Source organism: Mus pahari, chromosome X, assembly GCF_900095145.1.
Source record: "Mus pahari chromosome X, PAHARI_EIJ_v1.1, whole genome shotgun sequence".
NCBI classification, from domain to species: Eukaryota; Metazoa; Chordata; class Mammalia; order Rodentia; family Muridae; genus Mus; species Mus pahari.
In genome coordinates this window covers 125,469,830-125,479,455 of record NC_034613.1, presented here as the reverse complement: position 1 = coordinate 125,479,455, position 9,626 = coordinate 125,469,830, and positions in this window count along the sequence as shown.

The window sequence follows — 9,626 nt, the reverse complement described above, 5'->3', positions numbered from 1 at the left end:
CTCACAGTCAGCTATTGGATGGAACACAGGGCCCCCAATGGAGGAGCTAGAGAAAGTACCCAAGGAGCTGAAGGGGGCTGCAACCCTGTAGGTGGAAAAACAATATGAACTAACCAGTATCCCCTGAGCTTGTGTCTCTAGCTGTATTTGTAGCAGATGGCCTAATCAGTCATCATTGGGAAGAGAGGCCCCTTGGTCTTGCAAACTTTATATGACCCAGTACAGGGGAATACCAGGGCCAAGAAGTGGGAGTGGGTGGGAACAGGGGTGGGGGGAAGGTATAGGGAACTTTCCGGGTAGCATTTTAAATGTAAATAAAGAAAATATCTAATAAAAAATTATTTTTTTTAAAAAGAAGAGCATCTAGGAGAATCACCACCCCTGACCTCAAGCTTTACTACAGACCAATTGTGATAAAAATTACATGGTATTGTTACAGAATCACACACATTGATCAATGGAATAGAATTAAAGACCCAGAAATAAAACCACACATTTACAGACACATAACTTTGACAAAGAAGCCAAAAACATACAATGGAAAATAAGAAAGCATGTTCAATAAATGTTGCTGCTCTAACTGACTGTATATATATACAAAAATGAAAATTGACCCATATTTGTCACCTTGCTCAAAGCTCAATTCCAAGTGGAACAAGGACCTCAACATAAAATCAGATACAATAAATCTAATAGAAGAGAATGTGAGACAGAGCCTTGAACTCATTGTCACACGGGGAAATTTCCTAAAGAGAACCCCAATGCTTCATATTGTAAGATCAAGAATTGATAAATGTCACCTCATGAAACTGGAAAGCTTCTGTAAGGCAAAACACATAGTCGATAAGACAAATAGGCAACCTACAGATTGGGAAAAAACATCTTCACTAACTGCTCACCGGGTAGAGAGCTAAAATCCAAAATATATCAAGAACTCAAGAAGCTGATCACCAAAAAAATCAAACAACACAATTAAAAAAAATGGGGTATAGAACTAAACTGAGATTTCACAATTGAGGAATTTCAAAAGGCTGAGAAGCACCTAAAGAAATGTTCAAAGTCCTTAGTGATCAAAGAAATGCACACCAAAACAGCCCTTAGTTTCTACCTTACACCAATCAGAATGGCTAAGATCCACACCACAGGCAACAATACATGTTGGAGAGGATGTGGAGAAAGAGGAGCACTCCTCCATTGCTGGTGGGATTGCAAACTGGTACAACCACTTTGGAAATCAATCTGGCGGTTCCTCAGAAAAGTGGAAATAGACCTACCCAAAACCGAGCTATACCATTCTTGGGAACATACCCAAAAGATGTCTCACCTGCCACAGGAGCACATGTTCCACTATGTTCCTAGCAGCCTTATTTGTGATAGGCACAAGCTGGAAACAACCCAGATATGCAATGACAGAAGAATGGATGAAGGAAATATTGTTCATTTATACAATGGAATACTACTCAGCTATTAAGAATGAAGACATCCTGAGTTTTGCAGGCAAATGGATGGAACTAGAAAATATCCTCCTGAGATAACTCAGACCCAAAAGGACATGAATGTTATGTACTAACTAATAAATGGATATTATCCTAAACCAAAAAAGTATAGAATAACTGAGATACAGTCCACAGAACTCAAAAAGTTCAACAACTGAAGTGTCCAAGTGAGGAAGCCTCAGTTTTACTTGGGATGGAGAAGAAAGCAATCACAGGAGGGGAGGGAGTGAGAGACCTGGGAGGGAAAGTGAAATTAATGAATGATATTTTCAATACATCCATATATCAAGGTTGAATTAAGATTAGATAAGCAATTAAAACAGATCTATAACTCCTAGCAAAATAGAAAAAGTCATTAAAAGTCTACCACCAAAAAATCCCTGAGCTGATGACTTTTAGTGCAGAATTCTACCAGGGTTTTAAAGAATAGTTAATGCCAACACTCCCCCAATTATTATACAAAACAGAAACAGAAGAACCATTGCCAGATTCATTTTTTGATGCCAAAGTTACCCTGATACCCGAACCATATAAGCACTCAAAATTGAAAGAGAATTTCAGACCAATTTCACTAATGGTGAAAATTTTTCAATAAAATACTCAGAAACCAAATCCAAGAAAATGTCAAAAACATCATCCCCTCATGATCAAGTAGACTTCATTCCAGAAATTCCAGGATGGTGAAACATATATCATTCTAGACATAATGTACCATAGAAACAAACTGAAAAAAAAACCTACACATGATCCTCTAATTACACTCCAAATATACCTTTGACAGAATACAACACCTCTTCAGAATAAAATTCTTGGAGATATTACGACAAATGGCATATATGTCCACATAATAGAGGCAGTTTATAGCAAACCAATATCCAAAATCAACTTAAATGGAAAGAAATCCCCCCCCCCAAAAAAAAACAATTCCACTAAAAGCAAGAACAGAAGAAGGTTGTCTACTCTCACCATGCCTACTCAATATTGTAATTGATATTTTAGCTAAAGCAAGAAGGGAACCAAAGGAAATCAAGGGAATGTGAATTGGAAAGGAAGAAATCGATGTTTCTTTCATTGCAGATGAGAATGATAGTATACATAAGTGACTATAAACATTCCACCACAAATCTCCTTTAGCTAATAAACATTTTCAGTACAGCAGCTGGGCACAAGCTAACAAAAATGGATAACTTTTCTGTATACAAATGACAAATCAAAAGAAATCAGCGAAACAACATCTTCCATAATAATCTCAAATAATAGAAAATTTCTTGGAATAATTCTAATCAAGCTTATAAAAGACTCTTATGATTAAAACTTTAAGACATTGAAGAAATAAATTGAAGAATATGTCAGAAGATGGAAAATATTTTCCATGCACATGGATGGGTAGGATTAATATAGTAAAAATGGCCATCCTACCAAAAACAATCTACATGTTCAATGAACTCATCATCAAAATTCCACCCCATTTTTCACAGATCTTTTTTATTTGATATTTTCTTTGTTTACATTTCAAATGTTATTCCCTTCCCCAGTTTCCTCCCTCCTGGAAACCCCCTAACCCATATTCCCTCCCCCGGTTTCTATGACGGTGTTCCTCCACCCACCCACCCACCTACCCATTCTCACCTCCCTGCCTTCAATTCCCCTACCCTGGGACATTTATTGAGCCTTCATAGGACCAAGTACCTCTCTTCCCATTGATGCATGACAAAGCCATCCTCTGCTTCATTTGTAGCTGGAGCCATGTGTACTCCTTGTTTGATGACTTAGTCCCTGGGCGCTCTGGAGGGTCTGGTTGGTTGATATGGTTCTTCCTATGGGGTTGCAAACTCCTTCAGCTCCTTCAGTCCTTTCTCTAACTCTTCTATTGGGGACCTTGCGCTCAGTCCAATGGTTGGCTACAAGCATCCACTGTAAAACCAATATGCATTACTAAAGTGACAACTTGAAAAGATTAATTCTCATTTTTAATCATTATTTTTCTTTGAAATGATAGTATCCCCCAACTTTTGGGAACTTTCTGTTTGTTGTCCAATGTCCAGCTGAGACTTCAATTTAAGAACATACATGTGTACACTTGTGTTTCTTGTTAATCATTCATTAAAAATTTGAATATGTGCTTATTTATGACACAAAATTATCAAGGAGAAAACAAGAATGATCATCCACTTATCAGTGAGTGAGTACCATGTGTGTTCTTTTGTGATTGAGTTACCTCACTCAGGAAAGAACAGTTTTAAGCATCATATGGAAACATACACATACACAATGAGAAAGTCAGAGAGACAGAGAGAGTGGGGGTGGGCAGAGGAAAAAAACAGATTATTTAAAATAATCTTGAATATCAAAAGAACTGCTGGAGATATCACTATCCCCAACCTCAAATTATACCATAGAGCTATATAGTAATGAAATAGCATGTTATTGGCACAGAAAATAGACACGTTGATCAATGGGATCAAATTGAATGTTCAGTCATAAATCCACATAATAGAAGCTTCCTATAATGTGTACACATATGGTGGATGTCTAAATGAAATTTCCACATAATGAAATCTCTTGCCATCAAATGATCCTTTCAGTACTAGGATTGAGCTACATGTAGTTGAGCTGTTGTCCAAAGGAGTCCCATGGGAATCCCCAAAGAGTCCAGGCTGTTGCCCTCATCCTTAACCCAGAAGTTATCTCTGAGTGAGAGTGAGTGAAAGTATCAGGAAACTATTTTTAAGTGTTGGCTTCATGCCTAAGAGTAGATGGGCAAAAGAAGCTAAATCTATATTACACACACACACACACACACACACACACACACACACACACACACATACATATATTCCCTCTCTCTTTTACCACACAATTTCTTTGCATATATATGATAACTTCATATTGGTTCTTGTCTTATATTATATTTAATATATTTTTGTAACTTAAAAAGCTATTTGTTTTATAATGAGAGACAGAAAGTGTTTGGTTGAATCCAAATGAGAGTGGATTTGTGGAGAAGCTGGAAAGAAGAGAAGAAGAAACTGCAATCAGGTTACATTATTTGAGAAAAATGAATTTTCAATAAAAGGAAAAATATTCTGTGTTTGAACTGCATTAAAGGTGATGCTGATTAGTAACTGAAGGAAATGCCTCATGTACCATTTTCTTGTGTAGCGTCTCTTGGATCAAAGACAGTAAAGTAGAATGATATGAGCAACCCACTAACTCCAGATGAGGGTGAGAGAAGAATATTGTAACCTAACAGTTACCAATAACCAGTCATTTCCAGGACTACAGTTTGACACTCTGTCTTTGAATTATCTGAGCAATATTGTGTGAAAAATTAGATGGAAGATCTTTTCCAGTTCAAATTATCTATGCATTCTTTTATATATGTTAGGAGCTGACTTGGCCTACTTAATTTCTCAATCAAATAAACATACTTTACTCACTGGTTACCTTCACAATTGAAAAGACTTACAAGCGTTAATTAGGTAGAATGTTTGTCTTTCTGTAGAAACCAACATTTTCTTATAGTAGTTCCAATAACAAAAATCAAGATTTTTTTTCCAGGATAGCATTTGAAGTGTAAATGAAGAAAATACCTAATAAAAATTGGAAAAAGAAAAAAAAAAGATTGGACTGTAGGCAAATCTGTAAGGCATTTTCTTATTTAGTGATTAATAGGAAAGGATGCATCCCCATTGTGGGTGGTGCCATCCCTGGGCTGCTGGTTCTGGGTAGTATAAAAAGTAGACTGAGCAAGGCACATGGAACAAGCCGGTAAGCAGCACCCCTCCATTACTTCTGCATCAGCTCCTGCCTCCAGGTTCTGGCCATGCTTGAGTTCCTGCCCTGATTTCCTTCACTTACAGACTACGATGTGAAAATTTAAGCCAAATAAACTCAAATAAAGAATTCCTCCCCCCGCCTCAAATTTTTTCTTTGTTTCCATGTCAAAGCTGTTTATACTTATTATATCCAATTCCACTGAACTCTCTAATTTCAATAGATTCTAAAAATAAGTCCCGTAGCAGAGAAAAACATAATAAGGAACAAAAAGAGAGTAAATAGCCAACAGTGTGACAAGGACCAGCATGTACAACTGGCCACATGCTAGTAAACAACACCCAAGGAAAGCTGGGTTCCTAGGAACATTTCCGCAATTATGGTCACAATCTGTGCCTTCCAAGAATAATACAATCTGTGCAGTATTTTAACAAGCCTAGAGAAGACATCAGTAAGAAGATCTGTATTTTCACCAGGGCTCCTCATGTCACAACACATAAATAAAGCTGTCTATTATACCTATTATTTGGAAAGTGAGGAAAGCTTTAAGCTACAAAGTGTTGATCATTTTAATTTTTCACAGAAGTTAGGTTCATGACACTTTAAAAATTTAAAGAGTTCTATGATATTTATGACTTTCAAGTCCCACTCGCTTGTAATACAAATAAATTCCTTTTTTAGAGATTGCTCGGTCTAGTTCCATTGTGTAGATCTTGGAGATGCCAGAGCTGCTAGCCAAATTTCCTAGATGCTATAATTTTTGTGTTCTCCCTTAGACTACCTCCCTGTTCTACAGCACCTCTAATCTAATTTTGATTTTGAACCTCTATTTTAGTTATAAAACAAGTGTAAAACTAAGAAGAGACATAACAGATCCTTTTCTGTACATTCCTTGCTACAGTGTGCCTTTCCACACTTGTATACATCCTATATTTATGTCTGGCTATGTCATGCTGATTCCATATCTTCAGCTAGCATTTTTAATTTGCAGGGTCATCCTTGGATCTGGTTCAGAGTCAAAAACATATAATATCTGTAGCAAGCATAATATGAGGAAGCTAAAAAAAAAGAGTAAGTTAGCAAGTAAGAAAAAAGGAAGGAAGGAAGAGAAAGAAAGAAACAAACAGAAAGAAACAAAAAAGAAAGAAAGAAAGAAAGAAAGAAAGAAAGAAAGAAAGAAAGAAAGAAAGAAAGAAAGAAAGAAAGAAAGAAACCCAGACCTGAATGTTGAGCCCATCAAATTCAAGGTGATACCCATTATAACCTCTTTAAAACAAACAAACAACAACAGTAACAAAAACAAACAATCTTGCCGAATTGTCCAAACTAGTATTTAATTTGTAATCCTTCTGAGCAGTCTTCCCAAGAGCTTGAAAGACAGGCATGTGCTGGTACATCCTACTCAGGATCTTAGCCTTTGACCTTTTGTTCTTCAACCTGCTACATCCCACTGAAGATCTTTTCTTAGCTTCATGCTGAGCCTGGTTTTTTTTTTTCTCCCTTAAGTGATGATCTGCTTTGTGGTCTTATTTTCTCTGACAGACTAAATAGAGAACTCATCTCAACTTTTTTGTCCTCCCCAAAGGGCATTTGAAATCTTCTGAAAGTCTATTACGGACTGGACTAATTTTTAACTGACAAATGAATTCCTAATGGTTTCATGGAATGTGCTTCACCAAGTTCATAGTGGTGATAGGTGTCTACCTCCTACTTCTTTCATCACTGCTTCATTCTCACACGTTATTCTGCCAAAAGCCTGGGGTTAATCAGGCCTTGTTTTTGGTAATCACTTTGCAGAAGATGCCAGGTTTTTTTCCTCAGCCAAGTAAAAAGTGGTGGATAGATCCAGGAAGGGGTATGTCCAAAATACATAGATATATATGCTTTCAAGTGAAGGAGGAGAGACTGGAGTGCCATCACTCCCTGTGTTAGAGGGATGTAGACTCTTCTAATTGATGCAAACAACAAAAATCCCCTGTCACAGGGAAAATGTGCTTTTAGGAGAAGAGGATTATTTCCTGTTTGTGAAAATTCCTCTTGTATCTATCATATGCTGATTGGTAGCATACCTTCAAATGCTTTCAGGGAAATATGATTATGAGAGGTTTTTTCTATAAAAGAGTTTTTACCAAATATTTAAGAAATCAATGACCCTCTCCCATGCATGCCCAAGTTAGTTTGTGTGTGTGTGTGTGTGTGTGTGTGTGTGTGTTCTCTTATAGTCACCTCTTGTCTATTGTGTAGATTCTTCTGTCTTGTTGCTACATAGACTATGGGTAGCACCAGGATAGCTTTGGAAAATATGAGAGTAGAAAACATAGAGGCTTTTCTTACATATTTTTGTTTTTAAAGGCCACCTGGTATGAGTGAGGTGCCCTCCAATTCAAGCAAATACTACCCTGGGAAGTTATGCTGTGCTCCATGGCAAAAAAAGTTAACTCTGGCTGGATTCATTGACTGTTTAAAACCCTGATGAAGGGATAGATAAGTTCATGAAATCCACACCTGAGTATCTATTTGCTCCCTACCAGATGTATGCAACTCTGCCTTATTTTCTTATGGTTTAGTGAAGGATTCTATAACCTAGAAATTCTGGAGTTGGAGGTTCCACTTATGTGGCTATAACAAAGACTTCATCTTTGATAGGTATAGACTTTCCAAGTGTGACCTTCTGAATGACTGTTCTCTGAGTCAAGCAATTGTCATCTAGGCACATTCACTAGAAAAGGTCACCCTATCTGGAATTATGGTTTATGCCTCCAAACTCCTTCCCTTCCAATATACACCCGCTCTCTACCAACTGGCAACTCTGTAGGTGACTTGGGTAGGAAGTAGAGTATATGTATGTGTGTGTGTGTGTGTGTGTGTGTGTGTGTGTGTGTCTGTGTGTGTGTGTGTGTCTGTGTGTGTCTGTGTGGGTATGGGTGGGTATGGGTGTGCTTCCCCTTCTCTGCTGCAACATTGCCGTCTTTAACTTTGCTGAGTAAGGCTTTCCAGTGTAGCTAGTTAGGGGAGGAATGTCCATACATGTGTAAATAACCTGTCACCTATGTTCTGTAAGAAAACCCAATAAACTCTTTGATTCTCCAGAAAGAAGTCTGGTGCCTGTTTGCTGTTATGACCTTAGAAGGGTAGGTGTTATTTAATTCTCCCTGGGAAGGAATTTAAGCATCAGCACTCTAATTTGGAAAGAAGCCTGTGGAAGATCTGGAGAGGAGGAGAAGGAAATAGAGAAAAGGAGCTAGGGAGGGAGAAGGGCAGAAAATGAGAGATGTATACAGGGCCATGAGAAATGAAAGTATCTGAGGTTCTTCCATGATACCTTTTGAAAAGGACAGTTTAAATGAATAAATGTGTAGAAGGTGCTCTAAAAAATTCAAAGACATGCAAACATCTTAATGTGATTTTTTTTTTGAGTTTCCCTCATCAGTAGGGGTGTGAAATTTTTTCCTCATCCTTTAATAATCCAACTTCCTATGTGTACCTTGTTGTTGTCCTTGCATTCAAAATGATAACTGTCTAACTGCTATCTTCTCTTCTTCTTAACATCCACTTAAATTATATTTTCAGGCCTCCTTTGACCTTAGGTTAGTCAGTCGACTTTGCACCAATTTAGGGTGGTAGATGCTATATTGGCTATTGACTTGCTTATAGAACTCCCAAGCATGTATTTCTAAGCTTTATTTACCACCCAATAGAAAATGATGGTGACAATTGAAAGAGTATTGGAAACTAAGTAGAAAAGTTTGACCTCAGCACTCACCGGAACTTCATCATGAATGAGAATTGGCCTGCTGTTTCATTTAAACCATCACATGATAGATCATTTAATGTAGCAGTAGACCCTTCTACCTTCCAAAGAGCAGTATATTTCCAAAAGTATGCATCACAATGCTCAGAATAAATTAATACAGTGATAACAATAATAACAATTATTATTATGGCTGTATTGATTTATTCTGAGCATTGTGAGTTTCCTTCAGCAGTAGGTGTATGAAAATAACAACTGCTGTTCTTATCATCATCATTATCTTCATCATCATCATCATCAATAATAGATATAAAATTAACCATTAGTCAAATAACTGAAATTATTTAGATGCTTATATAGATCATTAATGGAAGACTTCCATTATAATATAATAGAGAATTATAACATTGCTCCATTTACACATAATTTTATTCTTTTTTTTTCCATTTCTCTTGAGATGGGGCTCTCATTAGTTCATGGTGACCTCAAGTTCTCTACTTAGCCAAGAATGACCTTTGAGTGAGTGATTCTTCTGCTTTGAGTACACATCTGCTGTGGTTACAGAACATGTGTGCCAACATACACTTTTTTTTTTTTTTTTT